This window comes from Podarcis muralis, chromosome 11 (genome assembly GCF_964188315.1).
Source record: "Podarcis muralis chromosome 11, rPodMur119.hap1.1, whole genome shotgun sequence".
NCBI lineage: Eukaryota > Metazoa > Chordata > Lepidosauria > Squamata > Lacertidae > Podarcis > Podarcis muralis.
The window spans coordinates 14,917,505-14,940,281 of NC_135665.1; the positions used below are offsets into that span (position 1 = coordinate 14,917,505).

Sequence of the window (22,777 nt, forward strand, 5' to 3'; positions counted from 1 at the left end):
AGAGAGATTCAAGGCAGATCAAATTTCCAAAGTCGATCAAAGAAACATTCACCTCAGCAACATGAATCCATGACCACAAGTAAACTCAGTTCTGATGTCAGAAATAGAAATTAGAAAGCCAGCATTTTACGGTCAGTGTATGGAATTAGTTCCTTAAATAGTAGGTTGGGATCTACTAGTGGGCCTTGTGCCAGAGCCTGCCAGGTGCCTCATCACCCGCTTGTTGTCCTCAAGCCTTTTGGTTGGACCAATGCCAGCACCAGGAAACTCCTTGGCATGCAGATGGCCAGAAAACAGAGGGGTTGGGGGGGGGGAGGAGGATAGAAGGAATATGCTCCCCCTCTAAGGGATGGAGAAGGTATTGAAGATACCGTATTTTTCGCACCATAGGGCGCACCGGACCATAGGGCGCACCCAGTTTTTAGGGGGGGAAATCAAGAAAAAAATCTCCCCCCCCCCCAGCCCCAAAGAGCAGCGTACAGGGTGCGCACAACCTCTCCCTGCCGGAGGGGTTGCGAGCAGCTATGGAGCAAGCCAAGTTTTGGCTTCCCCTTTAGCCCCATGCAGCCTCTCCTTGCCGGGAGACGCTGCACAGGGCTAAAGAAGCCATAGCCCCATGCAGCCTCTCCTTGCGGAGGGGTTGCGCGCAGCTATGGAAGAAGGCAAGGCAGCAAGCGGGATGGATCCCGCTCGCTGTTTTGCCTTCCCCTTTAGCCCCGCGCAGCCTCTCCTTGCCGGGAGATGCTGCGCAGGGCTTTCCTGGCTTTTCTGGGAGGTGGGGCAGAAGCCACGCACACTTTAAAAGGGCTGCACGGCTTCTTCTGGCTTTCCTGGGAGGTGGGGGGATTCCCTCACCTCTCGCAAAAGCCCGCAGAAGCCGTGAGCTCTTTAAAGGGGCTGCGCGGCTTCTCCTGGCTTTTCTGGGAGGTGGGGGAATTCCCCCACCTCCCGCAAAACCGGCAGAAGCCGCGTGCACTTTAAAAGGGCTGCACGGCTTCTCCTGGCTTTCCTGGGAGGTGGGAGAAGGGACTGATGCGGCCAGTCAGTCCCTTCTCCCTCCTGTGGAAAAGCCCGCAAGAGCGCACAGAGCTTGTGTGCGGCTCTTGGGGGCTTTTCCCGCCTGCCTCCCCCCTGCATTCGCTCCATAGGACGCGCACACACATTTTCCCTTGCTTTTTAGGAGGGAAAAAGTGCGTCCTATGGTGCGAAAAATACGGTAGGTAAAGGTAAAGTCCAGTCGTGACTGACTCTGGGGTTGCAGCGCTCATCTTGCTTTAGCGGCCCAGGGAGCCGGAGTACAGCTTCCGGGTCATGTGGCCAGCATGACTAAGCCGCTTCTGGCGAACCAGAGCAGCACACAGAAACACTGTTTACCTTCCTGCCAGAGTGGTACCTATTTACCTACTTGCACTTTGACGTGCTTTCGAACTGCTAGGTTGGCAGGAGCAGAGACCGAGCAACGGGAGCTCACCCCGTCGCGAGGATTCGAACCACCAACCTTCTGATCGGCAAGCCGTAGGCTCTGTGGTTTAACCCACAGCGCCACCCGCGTCCCTATTGAAGATAATACAGTATAAATAAACTGGGAATAGAAAGGAAGGGGATTGAAGGAAAGCTATCATAGGAGGAAGAAGTGAATGTAAAATGACCAGGGAAGAGCAATGAAAGAAATTTGCCATTTGGGGGAAAGTAAGGTACAAGTTGAATGTGAGAAGGAAATTACAAGAGCTTGGTAAAAATACTTTGAAAGGGATGCGGGGTTGGGAAGGAAAATACCAACAAAAATGCTTTCTCCATTTATGAGTCTGTGGATTCTACCTAAAATGAACAGAGGCAAAATTCTCATCTCAGCCTTCCTGACTTGAGGAAATGGACAGGTACTTATTTCTTAATAAATATGCATAAATTGCACAGATAATTTAACTATGCCCAGACACACGACCATCTATCTGTAGCTTTGGCAATAAGACTAATACATTACAAACTGCAGTGAAACGACTGTTGTCCTGTGAATGGCCACAATTGGTGTAATTTTCACTGTCTGTATCTTCTGTATTTCATTTCCTCCTTGACATCCCTGTTCACAATTCCTACTGATCCACAACTGTGTCTGTATATACGCCTGTAGCTCTGGTTAACTCTTCATACATTTGATGCAGTGGCCAGTGTTAGAAACTGAGATATGAAAGCTAGGAGCTAAATGGCACCTTAAACCGAGGTTATGGGCGCAACAACGGAATGTCTAAGCACACTTTTTTTTTTTTATAACAATACAAAGCTGAAAATGAATGAACTGCAGCTAAAATAAAATGTTAATTTTTCACATGGTCTAGTCCTTCCCTTGCCCTCCCCACTAATATTCTTAAGAGGGTCTCTTCTCCAGTCTTCAGAGTAGCTGGAAATGGGGAGGCAGAAAAGGTCCTCCTTTCCTTCCACTCTGCAGTTTTAATATGAAATCTTAGGTGCATTACTGCCCCCAGAGCTCAGAAACTGCTCACGCTAATGAAATTCCCTGTCGCAAAATGTGCCTAGAACAATCAGAGTTTTGAACACTGGCAGTGGATTGTAGTCCATAAACGTTTATTCAATAATAAGCGTGTATGTCTTTAACATGCCAAAAATGTTGTTTTTGCTGCAGGAAACTATTACAGCTATGCCTCTGGAAATTGTTGTTAAAAGTTTCTCTGTTCTCTTTTTTTACATCCTCTTTCCATTTCCTGTATCTCGTAAGAACTTCAGCATATTTGTTTCTTCCAGATTATCATCTGTGGGTGCTTCAAGACCAGGCAGCTCCTAGGAGCTAACCAAACATTGGTCTTCTGTTGTAAGCTACATGTTGAATTTCAATTGACTTCCTACACCAGGGGTCAGAAAACTTTTTCAGCAGTGGGCTGGTCCACTGTCCCTCAGACCTTGTGGGGGGCCGGACTATATTTTGGGGAAAAATGAATTAATTCCTATGCCCCACAAATAACCCAGAGATGCATTTTAAATAAAAGGACACATTCTACTCATGTGAAAACATGCTGATTCCCGGACCATTCGTGGGCCGGATTTAGAAGGCAATTGGGTCAGATCCGGCCCCTGGGTCTTAGTTTGCCTACCCATGTCCTACACTTTGGGGCAGTATAGCACTTTTAAAGTGTACAGTATATATCTAGCTGTGCTTCATCCATACTCACGAGCATAACATAGTTATGTGAAGAGGGGACATGCAATGTTAAAAACCATTTCTTAATTTGTGCTCAACTATTTTTTAAATGTCAGTGCCACTGTGCAATTTGATAGTGCATTTAAAATCAACAATTTTTGCATTTGAGCTAGAACACTTTCAGTTAAACATATTTAATGGCAAGACCCACACAAACTAACGGATTGGTTAAGCATGCAACTAAAATGACACTGGCAAGAAAAACATGAGTGAAGGTGTGTGGAGGTACATAGCAATTCACATAATGCAGCCCTCCGAAAGAAAGAAAAATGCCCAAGCACTGGGCACAGTTCCACTTACGTTTATCAAATCTGAAAGAGGTGTTTATCTTCTACAAGGACTGTAGACTCCAGAACAACTGCCTAGGCTCTCACTCATGGGTGCAGTACTCAGACCTTTGGCCTAGTTATTACCATAGATTTAATCCAAAATTCACTACACAGTCTAAATATCAATCTGGTAACAAGGTGCAGACTTGGCAGATTAATACTAAGCTTTAAGTACATGGCTTGGTGTTAAGGTAAGGCATTATCCCAACACTTAACACGCACACTGAGCTCGCCTTTTGAAGAGCAGGCACGGTCTTACATGCAGATCATTGATCCACAAGACTGGGCAAGCAGGCAGGCTTTGAGTAGGCAGAGTTTATTCACAACACCACAGCCAGCAGCACTGTGTCCTTGAAGATGGAGGCAAAGGTGATTGTGCCAGTTCACTGTTCAACCTAGGCTCAGGTGCCTACCTGCTAGCAGTAGGTGAGACAGGGGCTAATTTGGACCCTCCTCAGTTGGCGCCTGGGACAGCCAATGTCTCTGAGGTGGGGCTTTCTCCTGACAACCTGCTCAGCCCCTCCCCAGCATCCTGATGGGCACCTCCCAAGCTCCTTCAGACCAGCCCTGCCAAGAAGTCCTCCCAGGAGTCACGACACAGGCAGCCCAGTGTGCACTAACTAAAAAACTTAGGCAACTTTTAGACTTCATGAACATGTAGACTTCATGTACAGAAATCGGTTACTTGCCTAATAGGTCATTTCCTAATCTCATTATACGTTGTTTGCCTCTATTATACAAAGCAATAGATAAAAGCACAGCAAGACTCACTTTTGCTTTCATCATAAGGTACACCAAACTAAAAATGTAAAGCAAGTCTGACTGAAAGCAAATTTGACTGTGGCTTTTCCAGAAAGCAAATTATCAGTGTACAATTACAATGCATTACTGTTGTGATATTCCTAAGAACAGCACTTGCACAAACCATTAGGGAAGGAAATTAATGTCTACTAAAAGTATTGCTTACATAAAAGAAGGAGAAAACTTTCTGAATCATCCTATATTTATTTTAATATACATACATAATTGTATTTGTATGCTGCATTTCCATAATTCAAACCAGGCTCAAGGCAGCTTACAACATGTAAAAAAAAATACACAATTCTAAATGCTACAAAAGTAATCATGAACACTAAATAAAACATCAAAAAATACACAACCAAATTGAAATTTCCATATAAATCGTAATATTTTTTTAAAAAAGAAAATAAACAATAAATATCAATAACAGCAACACCCTCCCCCCACAATAAAACTCCCTAAACAATATCGAACCCAAGAGTCTGGACATACCAAGCACATAAATAAAAGAAAATAAGGCAAGTATTATTTAGGGATTAAGACTTCCAACTTGAAGTCATGGCAATTACCCTGTTGTATTCACACCTACAATGAGAGACAGATAAGACAACTAAATGCATGAAATGGAAAATAAACTCGACATTATTTCCTTTAAGCAACAGGACTTTCACTCTGAAGCAAGTCAGCAACAATATATTTAATTTAATTAACTGATTTAATTCATACACACGTAAATTTAATAATTTTTATTTAAACGTAAGGAATTATAAAAGTTCTACAACAGATACAAAACAGAACAAGTAAGCTCATCAATTATTATCCTGTTACAAATGGAGGGGAGACAAGTAAATGACACATCAACTACTCTGCAAGAAGGCAGACTAAAAAGGAACCATAAACCATAATAAGGTTCAAGAAGTTATTAGTAGTACACTACTAGAAACTATTTTTCTTTTAGAAAAAATATTTTTACCATTAAGTCAATTATATCAATTCCATCTTTTACGCAAGTGCATTTAAGACGGCTCAAAATCTTAAAAAAGGTTTTTACACAGTGCAATCACATCCCATGCAAGGGATCTTTTCCAGAGGCAGCGAATATATGCTTAATCACATACAGTGTTGCCCTGCAAGACGAATGCCTCGCAAGACGAAAAACTCTCTAGACGAAAGGGTTTTCCGTTTTCGAGCTGCTTCGCAAGATGAATTTCCCTATGGGCTTGCTTCGCAAGACAAAAACGTCTTGCAAGTTTGTTTCCTTTTTCTTAAAACCGTTAATACCCAGGGTGCATTGCTTGAAGAGGTGCAGTTGCAACTTGACTTCGAGGAGCAACTCATAGCACGCGGTGTGGTAGCCTTTTTTGAGGTTTATGAAGACTTTGCTGATTTTTGAAGCTTTTCCAAAACTTCTTTTGCAGCCATTTGGTAAGTTAAACTTTTAAAACTTTTTTGGGGGGTTTTGGATTTTGGGTTGGGGTGTTTGGAATTCAAGGACTTGGTGTTGGGGAGGGGTTTGCAAGAATCTGGAAGCTTGTGTGGTTTTTTTCTGCATTTTTATGATTTTCTGTGACCATTGGGCCACTCTGCTGTTTTTTTTAAAAAATTCTAGGTTTGAATTTTGAAATGCTCTTTACAGTATGTGTGACTTTAAAGAGCACTTAATAAACTCTTGTTGTACCAAATTTGGCTTTGTTTGGACTTTTTTTGACCATAGGAACGCATTAATTGATTTTCAATGCATTCCTATGGGAAACCGTGCTTCGCAAGACGAAAAATTCGCTAGATGAAAAAACTCGCGGAACGAATTAATTTCGTCTTGCGAGGCACCACTGTACAGCCCAAAGCTGCTGGTAGCCAAGCGAGGGAACCTTCGCATGGAGGACTTCTGGTGACTCTGATGCCTTTCCTCACTCCTCCATACATGATACCAGCACTGAGAGGGCCGTAGCAGCTTGTTTTCCTTCCTCTCCAAGGTATCGAGCAAGGAGGAGAGAGTAGGGAGTGGAAACCAGCCTCCCTTAGTTCCAAGACAACTGCAGAAGGGAGGAGAGGCAGGCAGAAACTGCAGTTCCATTTCAGAGGCATCCCAGCCTTTTTCTTGAAATGTAAGATGAGAAAAAGTGCCTTGCCCAGCACATCCAGTGTGTCTTCCCTCACCATCAAATCATCACCTGAAATAGCCTATTCCCTGGATAACAGTTGCCATGTCAGGTGGTGTGGCTTCCAAGCATGCTGGAATCTCATTATAATAGATTAAACAGAAGCATACTGCGTTGCTTACTTATGTTAATCATTGGGAGCTGTCTGTCCTGCAGACAGATTTTTTTTAGCCCTTCTCTCCATTTGTGGCATGCAGCAATGAATGGCATTTTATGGATTAAGCTCAGAAATGGACCTCGATAGGAAAAAAAAACCATCTGAGGTGATATCCACTGTAGACCCAATGGAAATCAATTTCCTTGATTACGGTGGGCTTTCTCCCAAGTATGACTGATGTTGGGTATCTCCCTTGGTGACCTTATGTATAAAATATCACTCCTTTCATGCAAATTTACTAGCTAATAATAGGCAGTCATAGTTGACTAAGAATGAGGGGGAGAGAAAGATGATGAAAGCTTGAAATGAAGATAAGCGTATCTGTGTCTCTCTCTTCTCCTGAGATTTCAATTTAAGATTAAACACACAAATACTGATAATCCAGCTTTATTGTATTCTGCATTTGGAGCTTTGCTAAAGCAGTGTGCTAAATATAAGCAGTATACAGCTGTCCTGAACTTGAAACAAAAATATGGATAGCAGAGCTTTACAGAGATAAGGTTTCCAACTGCCACCTTAGCGCTCAGAAAATTAAATGTAGGAGTCTTTAAAAGAATGAATTTAGGGAATTCTCTTCCCTCATCATCAATACAATCACATCTTTAAACTGCTGATCCAAATGGGATGACAGCTCAATTTATTGTGAAGTGGAAAGAGACAGTAGTACTTTTTCTTTTTTTCAGAAATTTAATAATAGTCAGTAACCCTGATGTTTGTAGAATGGTTGGCATTGGTGTTCCAAATATTATCAGACCTTCTTAACCTGTATAAGGTTATTCAATGAAATGACTGGTCAGCCTAGAACCACTGTTATTTCAAACCATGGTTTTGAAGACTTATATAAAATGTTTGAATTTCTTTCGTTTCTCTTGGTTTGCAATAATGCACTAATTGGGGACACTGTGGTTAGCATTAACCAGGACTGACTTGGAAATAGAAGAGTGCGAAAGCCTGTGGCACATTCTCGGTGTTTCAAACTATTGTTTGGCATATTGGGATCATGATGCTCAACTGAGTCTTAAACCAGGCTCAAGTTAGAAAACCATAGCTTCCCGCTTTTCAAACAAGACACAGAAAGACCTGAGATCATGTGCTTCTTCCTCACCTTCAGCATAGCAGGAGAATGGAAGCTTCTATTTCCAATACAGCTCTCTGTTCTGTCTTATATCAGGGACTATTGTTTGTTTAAACCAGTGTTTCCCAAACTCGGGTCTCCAGCTGTTTTTGGTCTACAACCCTCACCGTCGCTAGCTAGCAATACCAGTGGTCAGGAATGATGGGAATTGTAGTCTGCAAACAGCTGGAGACCCAACCCAAGTTTGGGAAACACCTGCTTAAACCCTAGTTAGGAAAAACAAACCAGGATGAGAAATGAGAGTTTGATATTTGGTGGCAGGAAACGTCCTATGGAGATTCAGTCACTCCTCTTGGTGTGTTGTGCGCATATGCTGTGGTGGTGGGTAGGAATCAATCATCTCCAGTTATTTAGTAAATCTAAACCCACAAAGTAGAAAAACTAAGCAGCCTACTTGGTAAAATAATTACTTTTATTTCAGGTATTGGAAAAAATAAAATAAAATAAAAATACACATTTAGAAGAATAGAATCATATTTGGGTCATCTAGTCATCTAGTCCAACCCCTGCAGCTAAAGCATCCAGGACAGATGTCCGTCCAACCTCTGCTTAATAACCTCCAATGAAGGAGAGTCCACAACCTTCAGAGGGAGTCCGTTCCACTATAGAACAGTTCTGTCAGAAAGTCCTTCCTGATGTTTAGTCGGAATCTCCTTTCTTGTAATTTGAAGCCACTGGTTCATGTCCTACCCTCCAGAGCAGAAGAAACCAAGCTTGCTCCATCTTCCATGTGACAGTTGTTTAAATAGTTGAAGACGGCTATACTATCTCCTCTGGGTCTCCTCTTTACCAGACTAAACATAACCAGCTCCTTCAACCATAAGACTTGATTTCGAGACCCTTGATCGTCTTAGTTGCCCTCCTCTACACGCCTTCCAGCTTGTCAACATCCTTCTAAAATTGTGGTGCCCATAACTGGACACAGTATTCCAGATGTGGTCTGATCAAGGCAGAATAGAGTGGTATTACTTCTCTTAATGGGACTTGGGTGGCGCTGTGGGTTAAACCACAGAGCCTAGGGCTTTCCAATCAGAAGGTCTTCAGTTCAAATCCCCGTGACGGGGTGAGCTCCCGTTGCTCGGTTCCAGCTCCTGCCAACCTAGCAGTTCGAAAGCACGTCAAAGTGCAAGTAGATAAATAGGTACCACTCCGGCAGGAAGGTAAATGGTGTTTCCGTGCGCTGCTCTGGTTCGCCAGAAGCGGCTTAGTCATGCTGGCCACATGACCCGGAAGCTGTACCCCGGCTCCCTTGGCCAATAAAGCGAGATGAGTGCTGCAACCCCAGAGTCGGTCACGACTGGACCTAATGGTCAGGGGTCCCTTTACCTTTACCTTACTTCTCTTGATCTGGACGCCATATTTCTGTTGATGCAGCCTAGAATAGCATTAGCAGTTGCATTATACCTACCTAGTTATCAAATAGGAAGGGGCCACAGGTTTGTATTGTATTCTTAAAGCATGCAACTAAAAACAACAACACCCACTCACCTCTACCTCTTTCCCCTTTTCTTCCCAATGTAACACTAATGTCTCACAACAAATGAAACTGATCTGTAGAAAAGGAAACTTGAAAAAAAGAGACATTGCACATACTTTTGTAAACCAGGAAATCTTTAATAAAAATATATTTAAAAACAAACAAACAAACAATACTCCAGCATTAGGCATCATCCAGCTACCTTGCATGGAAACGGCAGCAACAAATAACAAAAAGAATTTGCAGCCATATTCCTAACAAGCTTTGAGAATGGTAAAATTTAATACCTAATGCCTGTCTCTCGGTTAAAGACACTAAAAGACAGCAACCTTACTAATAATTTTATTCTAGCCATAAACTCAGTTGCTTCAAGGCTACTGAAAACACTGAAGTTATTTTCCAAGTTCCTAAATGTATCTCTTCTTGGGATAAGACTGTAGCTAGAAGGATACACAGCGATTCACAATATATTCCCAAGGAAAATACAGCATTTTTGTGTGTTTGCTGCTTGACAATTGGAAGACCCAAGTGCTTTGGAAATGGGGGTATGTGGATGGAACAGCACATTGACCACCCTGCTGATATGCTGCTGTTACTGACATCTCTAAGACACCCATAGGAATTCTCCAATTCAGATGACTATATTCACATTACAATAATCTGTTTATGGAATTAGTTTTCTTTTTTAAGCAAAAAATTCATTGTTATTGTTCTCTAAGATGGTCATTAATGGTCTCCGCAAACTGGAAAGGGATGGAATTGTAAATGGCATGCACTTTATATTGGCTCCATGTACCGCTCAATGCTGGGATGCGGGTGGCGCTGTGGGTTAAACCACAGAGCCTAGGACTTGCCGATCAGGAGGTCGGCAGTTCGAATCCCCACGACGGGGTGAGCTCCCGTTGCTTGGTTCCTGCTCCTGCCAACCTAGCAGTTCGAAAGCACGTCAAGTTGCAAGTAGATAAATAGGTAAACGGGAAGGTAAACGGCGTTTCCGTGTGCTGCTCTGGTTCGCCAGAAGCGGCTTAGTCATGCTGGCCACATGACCCGGAAGCTGTACGCCGGCTCCCTCGGCCAATAAAGCGAGATGAGTGCCGCAACCCCAGAGTCGGCCACGACTGGACGTAATGGTCAATGCTATGAATGCAAAATTTGAAGCTGAGGTACAATTCCCAAAGTGGACACTAGTTTAACACCATCAGGAATCAGAGCACTGCTGAATTACCTCTGGTTGAACACAGGTACTTTAGAGAACAGACTGTAAAAACAGGACAAATCATAATGGAAATGAGAATACAGTTCCAAAGTACAGCAGACGTGCTATGCTGGAGCTGAGGGTGGTGTGGTAGGGGACACACATGGGTCAACTGAATAGATCATGTTACAGCCATCACAACAGAAATAATTTTCCCGGCAAAATGTATGCACTAGTCTTGGACAGAAAGATGTGTGTATGTGTGTGTGAAGGGATGGCGATGCTTTGGAAATTGGTGCTGGAGAAGACAGCTGAGAGAATGTTGTTAAGCAGGCAAGTTATCAACTATTTGAACTCCATAGGTAAAGGTAAAGCGACCCCTGACCGTTAAGTCCAGTCGCGGATAACTCTGGAGTTGCGGTGCTCATCTTGCTTTACTGGCCGAGGGAGCCGACGTAGAGCTTCCGGGTCATGTGGCCAGCATGACTAAGCCGCTTCTGGCAAACCAGAGCAGCACACGAAAATGCCATATACCTTCCCGCCGGAGCGGTACCTATTTATCTACTTGCACTTTGACGTGCTTTTGAACTGCTAGGTTGGCAGGAGCAGGGACCGAGCAACAGGAGCTCACCCCATCGCAGGGATTTGAACCGCCGAACTTCTGATCGGCAAGCCCAAGAGGCTCTGTGGTTTAACCTTTGAACTCCATAGCAGTAGCCAAATTACAAAGTGACACCACAAATAAAGTCATTCTGCCAGCAGCCACACATGGGATATCTACTGTATTTGGGACAGTGTCCTAGAACTCTGCTAAGAGGCAGGTGAACTAAAAGGCAACATAGCACAAGGACAGAGCTTTGCACAGCAAGTTACATTTGCACTCACATTTGGCTTCTAAACCATGATTAGTACAAACCATAGCCTGTCACGGTATATGAACCAATTCTGTTGAGAAGTTACTGGACTTAACCGAGGACTACTTGCCAGGAATACTAGCTAATATTTTAATCTTCTTTCCTTAGGTTTAAGTCTCCTAAATTTAATTTATTTATATCAGTTATGGGGGGGGGGGGAAAATACTTGTCTGATAGCTGAATTTTAGGCATAAGTAGGAAGTCATCCTCCTCCAAGCACATCTATTTAGCCATTATTGTTTGCAAGGCCTGTTTCATCTACTTTTACTCTACAACTGTCAATTCATTTGCTCAATTTACTCTGCATTTGATCAGAGGCTATATTGTGCACTCCAGAAAACATTGTGGCAAACAATGATTGGAAACATGAAAGAAAGTTGTGGGAAATCTAACAGCTGTAACTTAGATCTCCTACTGATGCTAATTCACTAACTAAAAAGCACAACTTAAAAAAAAAAAGAATTTATGGCTAGAGGCCTAGCTGATTAGATGTAGGGAACAACTGTGATCACATGGAACTAAGCAATTAGGTCAAAGCCTGCTCTTTAAATTGAGACAGATGAAGGTCAAGGAATGCATGAATGGAGACAAAAGAAGATTTATTCTGTCCTCAGAAGTTATACAAGACTTCCAGCAAATAATAATTAGAACTTTTGAAACTTTATGTAAGTAACAGATACAGTTTTGTCCTAGAACATATAAAATAAAATACACTTAAGATTTCCCAGTAAGCCAGGAACTGACAAACCAGTACTCAAGCAGTCATATGCAAATCCCTCATAGCTAATGTTTTCTGAACATGGATGCACTATTTTTTTTTTAGTGGATATTAAAATCCAAGAAATAAATTTCCAGGGTGCATATATGGTTGATGTGCTTATTTTTCTAGCTACTGAATGATGATGATGATAATAATAATAATGATAAGGCTTACTTCCAAGTAAGCAGGCTTAGAACTGCAGCCTTAGAGACTACATAAGGATGCTCTGAGACATGATGCAGAATGCATCCATTGGTCCATTCACTGGTGGGGTCATCAAACCCTTCATATTGTGGAGTAGAATATGATTTCTTTCAGCCACAGCAAGCAGAGGAGGTGGGTGAGGGATGAGATGATAACACAGGCTGTACACAGTGCCTCAGATCAAAGAAACAATGGGGTTCCTACACATCACCATTTCAGTACAAGGGCATGGGACCAGGGTAATAAGCATGCTATAATGGGGTCAGAACAGCATACCTAAACACTCTTGTAGGAAGAAGATTGATGCAGGATCTTGATGCAGATGGTTTTGAGGATCTATGAATGATGCATATTTGTGAGGGATAGCAAATTCATGGGGATTATGAGGTTTTTTTAAAAAAATTATTAGAGTTTCACAACATGGTGCAGTATAACACATCAAACAAACATGAATATAACTAAGAACTAAGAAAACACAGCCAGTTAGACAATCTAAATGGCAATAAAAGGGAGTTAAATCATGGGTGGGGTAGAACATTGTGCCAACATAACCGAGTCCCTTTAAAAGGAGTTTTGAGATCACGAAGGTACCAGTCCCCTTTCTACCTTACTAAGAGAAAAGAAAAGAAGGGAAACTAAATAAATTCAAAACTCTTATGGTTTCGGAGCTCTCAAGCACTTAACTGCACACGTCAGTCATAAACACTGTCTTGAGAACTAGCATTGGGACATGGATCATATTTTCTTTGTGGCGCTGCCAATACAAATGAAAACACACATACAGACAAGCGGATCGTTTCTTTCCCCCACCCTCAAACCTTCCATAGGGGACAATCAGAACAAATGCCACAACATTCCCAAGGCAACTCTAGCTTATAATACTTGTTTCAGAAGATGCTACAGCATCTTCTTGGTTTCTTCTGAAAACAAAAAACAAGTACAGCAAGATTAATTCCTCTAGCAAATGCCAAGTAACATTGTTATGGTTAAAAGGGGTTTTGGGGTTGTTGTTTTTTGCTACACAACTATTTTTTCAACAACATATCATGGTTAAAGGTAAAGGGACCCCTGACAGTTAAGTCTAGTCACAAACGACTCTGGGGCTGCAGCGCTCATCTCACTTTACTGGCCAAGGGAGCCAACGTTTGTCCGCAGTTTTTCCGGATCATGTGGCCAGCATCACTAAGCCGCTTCTGGCGAAACCAGAGCACTGCACGGAAACGGCGTTTACCTTCCCACCGGAGTGGTACTTGTTTATCTACTTGCACTTTGACATGCTTTCAAATTGCTAGGTTGGCAGGAGCTGGGACCGAGCAACGGGAGCTCACCCCGTCGCGGGGACTCGAACCACCAACCTTCCACTCGGCAAGCCCTAGGCTCAGTGGTTTAGACCACAGCGTCACCCTCATCCCATATCATGGTTAGGTCCCATTTATTAACACTTGCAGTAGTAGTATGGATCAATTATCAGTTGGAAAAGGCCAAGAGACTGACCCTGTCCATGAATTCATCCTGTTCAAACGTATTACTGCTGCAGCAGGTGCATGTAAACTGGGCCTTATGCACGATGAATTTTTAACGTGATAAAACCCAATTTTTGAAATCCAGGTCTATTTTAGACAAACAGAGCACATAATAGTCCTTTCAGCAACCTGGTGTTTAGAACTGGGAATGCAGTTGCTTTCACAAGTGTTTCTGCCTGGCAGTTTGGCAGACCCTCTACCTGCCATTAACTTTCAGGTGTCACAGTAAACCATAGTTATTTACTGTGCATAACCTAGTCATGTCCACTACCTCCTTGCTAGTGCTGGGGAGAAAGAAACCATGGCCCTTGGGCTTAGTATTAGATTGTAACCAGGGTCTGTTTCTATAGATTGTTTTGTTCATACAAGCTACGATTAGGAAGCCAAGAAAAGCCTAGGCTATACCTTGTGACTTTTTTCTGAGTGAAACAAACCAAACTCTTTGTCTTGGACACAACACTAAACTGAGAATTCTGATCTGATTCTTCCTAGAACAATAAATCTTTAACTATGGTTTATTATGATGTTCATGACTGTTGCCATCGTCTCCTTCCTAATGAGTCCCAAAAGGGAATGTCGTATAAAGGAATCTAGCACCAGAACTAGCACACTGTACAGGTGTATCAATGAGATCTCTCCTTGCTGAACAGGTAACAATATTAAGAAATCAAGTGGAAATGTGGATGGGCCCCTAAATGGCTTTAAAAGAGGATCAGACAAATTCATAAAGGATAAGGCTATCCACAGCTACTACCCACAGTTGCTGTGTTCTACCTCCACTGTTGGAGGCAGTTTGCCTCTGAGTATCACGAGTCAAGAGAGAGCCACTGCGCGAACAGAATGCTAGACTAGACAAGCCCTGGTGCCAATGCGGCTAGATGCTTCTTATGATAACTCAGATTCCAACATATTAAGGGCTGCAAAGAACTGTGATGTGATGGAGGTAGTGTTCTCCCTGGCACCATCCCGATGAGGTGTTAATCAGGGGGACGGGGATTGATAAAAATGCCTGAGTAGTTTCTGGGCTCACCTACAAGTCCCAATCAAACAGGAATTATACCACTGCAATGCCCAGGTATGACATCTACCCCTCCTCAAGTATAACTCCCACTCCCACACTTAGTATGACTAGCAAAACCCTATATACGAGTGCTCAGAAGCAAGTCCTACATGTTCCATAGGATTAAAAAAGGTAAAGGTACCCCTGCCCGTACGGACCAGTCTTGACAGACTCTGGGGTTGTGCGCCCATCTCACTCAAGAGCCGGGGGCCAGCGCTGTTCGGAGACACTTCCGGGTCACGTGGCCAGCGTGACATCGCTGCTCTGGCGAGCCAGAGCTGCACACGGAAACGCCGTTTACCTTCCCGCTAGTAAGCGGTCCCTATTTATCTACTTGCACCCGGAGGTGCTTTCGAACTGCTAGGTTGGCAGGCGCTGGGACTGAGCAACGGGAGCACACCCCGCCGCGGGGATTCGAACCGCCGACCTTTCGATCGGCAAGCCCTAGGCGCTGAGGCTTTTACCCACAGTGCCACCCGCATCCCTCCATAGGATTTACTCCCAGGAAAACACATGCACGGTTGCAACTTTGATTTCAGTGTGCTTCACAGCTTCTTTGCAATCCTCTTCTAAATACTCTGCAAGGCAAGGCAGCTCATTGTTCATCTGGAGAGTAGAACAGTGGGAATGGAGGTTAAAATAAATGGCTTTGAGTGTGTCAATCAAGCTGAAAAGCAGCCTCTTTCCTAGATGATTTAACCTCACTGATTTAAAAATCAATCCACCCAACCTCAAGCCTGTTTTTAAATCATTTTTCTCAGCCAACTGCTGAAACCGGAAGCCAGCCCAACTTTGGGTGGGGAGGCAGAAGAGTTGTAGGGGAGGACTGCCAGACATGGGTTTTAAGCAGCCTTATCTCCCGCATGCCCACTGCTTTTCCCCTACAAATGCCATCTCTGCCGTCCACCCCCCTCCTCCCAATGCATCTTGGCAAACAAAGAACTGGAAACACAAGTTTGCCAAGATAACGTTAAGGTTTTTAAAGCAAGAATGCATTTTAATTACAGTTACAGACACGGTTTAGTCTACTGTTTCGAAAAATCTATACAGTATAGCAAATAGTATGGAACTAAGATGGGGAGATACATTTAATTTTCACGTGGCCCCTAGAAATTTAATATGTGTTCCTCCCCTTACTTTAGTCCCAGGTCCAGTACTGTATCAATTGTCCTTTTAGGTTCTAAGTAATATGGCCAGAGCACAGGGCACTGTGATAAAAAGGCAGGTAAAATAGCATCAGTGAGGTAACCTCAAAGGGCAGGCAATACAGAAATTTGGGCTGAGTGTTGCTGGGGTAGCAGATATAATAATAATAATAATAATAATAATAATAATAATAATAATAATAATAATAATAATAATAAAAAATTTATATCCCGCCCTCCCCAGCTGAAGCCAGGCTCAGGGAGGATAACAACAATAAAACAATACAACATTCTAAAATCATTTCATTAAAAAATTACTTCAGATCAAATTGATGGCAACCATTGGGCTAGAGTTCTGTGAAGATTGCCAAAGGAAGGAGTCAGGCTGTGCCCTGGCGGAACAGCTCTGTCTTGCAGGCTCTGTGGAAAGATGTCAAGTCCCGCAGGGCCCTAGTCTCTTGTGGCAGAGCGTTCCACCAGATCGGAGCCACAGCCGAAAAAGCCCTGGCTCTGGTTGAGGCCAGCCTAAACTCTCTGTGGCCTGGGACCTCCAAGATGTTTTTGTTTGAATGGGTTGTCCCATTTGTTTGATATGGGTTGTTCACAGCTGTAAATCAACTGAGATATGACTTATCGTTATTAGTTGACTTGCATTTAAAAACAGAATTGCTGTAAAAGCTTTTCTAACACGTTTGATAGGGGCGGAGCACAATAAATTGTGCCTAAGTGTGGTTGAAATGTTAGAATCATAGAATCATAGAGTTGGAATAGACCACAAGGACCATCGAGTCCAACCCCCTGCCAAGCAGGAAACACCATCAGAGCACTCCTGACATATGGTTGTCAAGCCTCTGCTTAAAGACCTCCAAAGAAGGAGACTCCACCACACTGTTTGTTATATTCAAACAGATTCAAAGATTTACAAATCTGTATCTAACAGGTTTTCTCCATGGCACCACTCTAGTTATGGACTTCCCTCTCAGCTTTGAGCTACCCAGTCCCGGTGCTGTTTTGATTTAGGAGGCAGCTTAAGACTCATTTATTTTTGCAGGTCTTTGGTTCATAGTGGAAGTGGCCCTGCCGGTTTAATAGCATCTGTTCACTGATTGCTGGTGCTGTTGTTATTTCACGGTTTTTTGTTGGCTTTCTTCCCTCCTTCTTCTATTTCTCATGAATTTACTACTTGATAGCCACCCCAGGCTGCTTGATAAAGGGATTCATTAATTATGGTGAGTTGCAATAAGAAATTATTTTTATTAAAATACTTGTAGATTTTAAAAGATGACAATTCATATTGCTAAACTTAGTTTGCAAACCCACTTCAAAACCTAGATTCCGATTTGCAAATCATATTTTGTTAATTTGGTGAACCCATACCACAGGTAAGTTGATTTGAGTCAGTGGTTGCATTTGAGCTCGAGGATAAAGCCTGATGATCTTCATCTCATACACACCCTCAGTCTCTCCAATGCAACCACTAGAAGAAGTTAGGAAGCTTTAGAATTTAGCATGCCCAAACCTTGACAAACTCTGATTAATCTTAACTATAGTTTCTTTGAAACAAACTGTGGTTTTTGAAGCTGGCTTGTTTTGAGCAAACCATAATTGCTGCTAACCAGAAGCTAAATGGAAGCTAATGCCTTAGATCTCTGCCTTGCACCCAAAGGCTTGCTATGGCTCATTCCCATCACAGTGAACCATAGCTTACTGTGATGTCCAAATGCAACCAGTGTCAAGGCAGCAAAAGTTGTATTGAATAGCAAAGTTCTCATCCACTAAAGTAGATATAACAGGACATTACTAGAGGAAGGGTTGTTGCACAACTCTAGCTAGTCTGCATAGTATATTCCTTCTTTTTTAAAATGCATCTCCAAGCATATTAGAATGGATCTGCATGCATCAGGCTGTGGGCCTGCAATTTCACCAAGCGTTTAGCTTAATATAAGCACTTCAAACACAATCTTATTTCGTAAGCCTCTTATTTACCACTCACTGTATTAAAACACACAGAACAGCGGAAGCCAAGAGCCAACTGAAAGGTGCACTGCTATGAGTGTTTATTCCAACAAAGTTGAAAGTTCCATGGTAACTTACTCTATACAACATACCAAAGTAGGACTCAAATAGCTGTAGCTACTAAGTATTTGCTCTGTGAGATAACATCCAATTCCTGGATAGGGACTCAAATATGGGTGTACATTCCATCAAAGATAAGATTTTTTAAAGTGCTAACAACTTTCAACTAGACACTTTAATGAAATCATTGGGAGTTTCTGGACTAAAGTATACTCTGATTTTTTTCCTGGTGGTACTCAAAAGTGCAGAACTGGCACCTTTTTTTCCTAGAAAAAAAGCACTGATGGTGCCTAATAAAGTAAATAAAATTCCCAGGTAGATGTGGGAGGGCACGATCCAAAGGCATCCCAGTTGCTGACTTGCACCACCAGCTCCAGCAAAGCAAAGGCAACAACTTCCGAAATACGGAGGGGAAAGAATCGAAGGTCTGCTTTGGCAGGAACTCAGCAACCCAAGCCAAGAAGTGAGGGAAGCAGCTCAGACCCAAGAAGCAGCTCCTCCCTTGCCTTCTATGCGTGCCTCTCCCGTTTCTGAGGCAATGTTGCAAGAGACTCTCCTAGGCCTTCCAGAGAGGCAGAGCGGAGAGGGAGCGTTTCTTTTGGGGAGGGGCAAAGCCAAGGGGAAAAACTAATGAAGTGCAATTGGGATGGAATAGTAATTGGAGGTGTTAAATCAAACAAATCTATTTAGGGGCAGGATCCTGCCATCTGCCTTCTGCAAAATGGATACAACTGTGCTCAGTGGGTAGTGGGTTTGAGTTCCATGTTGGGTTTAAGATTCCTGCACAGCAAGGGGCTAAACTAAATAATCTCATGGTCACTTTCAATTCTGTGATTCTGTAAACTTTCTAGCACCTAATTTAAGTTGTCGGGGGGCGCAAGGCATTGGAGTTCAGGCCCCACCTCTGCCTTGTATTCAGTCTGCCTCCTTACGTTACTTATGTGCGTTTAGCTGAACACAGTGTTTGCAGCAATGACCAGTGAAATACCTATGAAAAACTGTCAAACAAGTTTCATTGGCAACTGCGTTCCCATTTGCCTGCAGCAACTGTATTCAGAGACTGAGAGAAGGAACCTGCGCATTAAATGTGCAGTTGTATGAGACTTGTCTGTATGCATGAGAGACAGTAAGAGAGGCAAAGCTGCAAGAGTTGTTGTGAGTCAGGCTTGCTCCAGTTCCACAATGGGAACATTTTTATAGATGCCCTCCACACATTTAGCTCATTTAACATATCATGAACGACTTGACCAGCACTCTTGCAGTTTCACTCAACTTTTTTGTTTTTTAATGTGAGTGTTTTTCCTAGATGCAGGGCAGGTCTTTGTAAAACTAAGCCACCTTCATGAGGATTAAGTGTTTTGACTGTTTTGATCAGGAGCAATGAAAAAAGTTTCAGAAGAATGCAGCACTGTGGCAACCGCATACACAAAGTCCTTGAAACAACAAAGTATCATAAAAGAATGGCAGAATTGTTTATTTAAAATGCACAGCCACACTGCTCGCAACCACAAGAGAACTAAACAGAAAAAGGCTTATATTTGCTTGCATTTCATAATCATTTCCACCGAAATCTGCTTTGGTTTTCTGAAATTGCATGATGAGCCGATTGCTTAAAACATCTGTTTAAAAGATAAGCAAGGGAGTACTTATCTTAGTTTTAAGTTTGGTATTTTAATGGAGATAATGTGACTAGTGGATATTTTACATTCCAATCTCAAATATTTTTAACCAGGCGTCTCATTGATTTTGATAGAACTACTCTCAAGGTGACAAATATAAGGCCTGATTCATAGTTACTGCCGTCCATATGGGAAAATATTTGGGTAATTACTTGAGTACAGCTCCACAAAGCAAGGCATTTGTGTGAAGTGGCTTCCAGTCCATATGGCAAGTGTTCAGGACACTCTGTCTCGCTGGTTTAAAACAGGTAATTTATGTTGCAGCCTTTGCCTATATGGCTGTAGGTTCAAATCTCCTATTGATTTAAAAAAAAGATAGGGTACCTTTTTCTCAGTCACAAGCATCCTCAGTTAAAGGATCTCACATACCTTTGAGGTCTTCTGCTAGTCAGAATAGACTACACTGGATCAGATGGTCCAGTGATTTGACTCAGTATAGAGCTGCAACTTAATCCCTTAATTAAGATAATCCAGTTCAGAGAGCTTTCTAAAACAGCACACAAATGAACATGCTAGATTCCAACTTAACTAGAAATCATTTGCAACTTATTTGCTATACTACGTATTTTCTCCATGGCGCATTATTTTTATTTTGCTTTGGTAGCACCCAGTGTTTGAAATTCCCCAAGCACCAGGCATGTTTTGCTACTGGTGCAGATCCAATGGCGACTACGTGGAGATTGCTGGGCGCCAGGTTGGTAGCTGACCTCTCTATCGAGCCAGCTGACTCGTGTGTGGCAAAAGAGGTGCTTCTTGTGCTTCCATGTGAATCAGGGGCCCCTGACCCAGAACATAACCTCCGTACAAATCGGGGTTTGCCTGCGTTCGGAAACATACTTCCTCCACCTGCAGAAGCACAACATTGCTATCGTGGCTAGTAGCCCCTGAAAGGTTTGTCCTCTATGTATTTGACCAAGCTTCATTTACAGACATCTAAGTTGATGGCCATCACCATCTCCTGTCACAGCAGCAGAGCTTCATGGTTTAACTACGCACTGCATTAAATAAGTACTTTCCTTTATCAGTCCTGAACCTTCCAACAAAACTTTTCTGTCCACTTTCTCCATACCATGCATAATTTTATATGCTTCCATCACGCCACCTCTAACTCGCCTTTTCTCTACATTAAAAAGTCCCAAATGCCGTGACATTGCACATGCTACAATCGTCCCAATTAGTTCTGATCGTTATTCTGTTGAAGGATGCCTTTCTTTATTCACTTACTGGGAACAAGTCCCACTGAGCTCACTGGGGCTTACTTCCAAGCAGACATGCACAGGCTTGCACTGTTAGTGACTACCTGTTGGTACTTGGGAATCATCAGTACTGATGCAATCTGCACAAAAAAGAAGCACTGCCCATAGTAAAATGGGAGAAGGTCCATGTTTAAATTTAAGCTGAATTATGGGAGCACTACTTTTGTTTTCCCATCAGCCACTGTATGACGATTGCCAGAAACAAAATTAAAGGTCACTGAATTAAAAGCGATCAACTGTTTTACTGTACATTTTAGGGAGAAATGGATTCCCCCATAACATGTCGAGGTACGGGATTTAGCTTTTATACACTAAATAGCGCACATTCAATGCACAATAACTGAAGGGACACTGTTCCCCATCTCCCCTCCCCCCAACCCCCCCCCAAGTTTACAGCATTGAAATAAAAGGCTGCAGCATCAGCTTTCTATTTTTGTATAACAATTTTGTATGATACACACATCACTGGTAAAAGTAAACACATTTAAGCAAGCACAAAAATCAAGATGGAAGCCGACACTAATGCTTTTTTTCCAAGCGTGAGAGCCCCTTCATCCACAGGGCAGGCTCACAGTATAGACTTTGGTCAAGCCACTAGCTCAGTTTAGATGTAATGCCAAACAAGAGTTTGGTGAATAGGACTATCTCTATAGGTTTAAACGCATGTTCTCTCTTTGCATGCAAGTTCCCTCCATCCACTTACTACTTTTTGCTAACCATGGCTTGCCATGATGTCCAAATTGGTACACCATGGTTAGTGATAATCTCTAAACTATTGTTTGCAGACCCACACCAAATCATGGTATGGAGGTCAGTGGCTCAACTTAATCTTCCCCACAGAGTTGTTGTGATGGTACGGAAGAATAATAAAACACAGGGTGAAATTTAACTTCACACTATGATGAATTTTCTATCTGTGCAAGTGTATCAGCTTGCTAGAGAACCCTCCCATTCCTACTCTGGCGGTTCACCCAACCATTTTGGAGGTTCAGGGAAAAAGCCTTATTGTGCAACCTTTATGAAGACCTCCGCTTACAGAGTTTGTTAGGTAAATCCTACCCATAGTGTACCGCAGAGTGCTATACTGCAAAGCACCAATAGTTCACCTAGTTTTTAAATTTAAAAATTAGCAATACCTTAAAAGATAAAATGCAAGCAGCGAACACAACACACAGTAAAAAGCACACACTTCATTTAGCAATTAAGCTAGGAGATTTAAAACCAAAAGCAAACTATAATCTCTAGTCAATGGTCTGGGTTTTCCAGCACAAAGCTGTGGCATAGACACAGCATTCTGTAGTATTCAACTAACAAGCTTTATGGAGACCGTGTTAAATCTACACTGCTTAATGACTATAAATCTCTTGATCTGACATTTGACTGGAATGGAATAATTGAACTCTGATACCTTGAAACCGATCGATCTGCACTGGATTGAAAACAAATGCTAGAAATTATCTGTATTCAGGCACCCTCATACTTAAAGAACCAAGGTGAAGATGGAGAAATTATTAATATTGCATGCTAGTATTAATATTGCAAACTGGTTTGCATTCTTCCATATACACTAATAATTCACTACTGTTATCATCAGAACTTAAGTGTGCATACAAAACCCACCCACCTATGCAAACCACTTTTGCAATCAGCATAAAAATAGACATACAAGTATCAACTCTAATGTTTCAATCCTCCA

General features: G+C 42.5%; 1 protein-coding gene across 2 annotated transcripts in view; it reads right to left on the reverse strand.

Moving 5' to 3' along the window:
• The window catches only part of DAPK1 (death associated protein kinase 1), an 84,034-nt gene that overhangs the window by 59,443 nt on the left and 1,814 nt on the right, over positions 1–22,777 (reverse strand). The window lies entirely within an intron of this gene.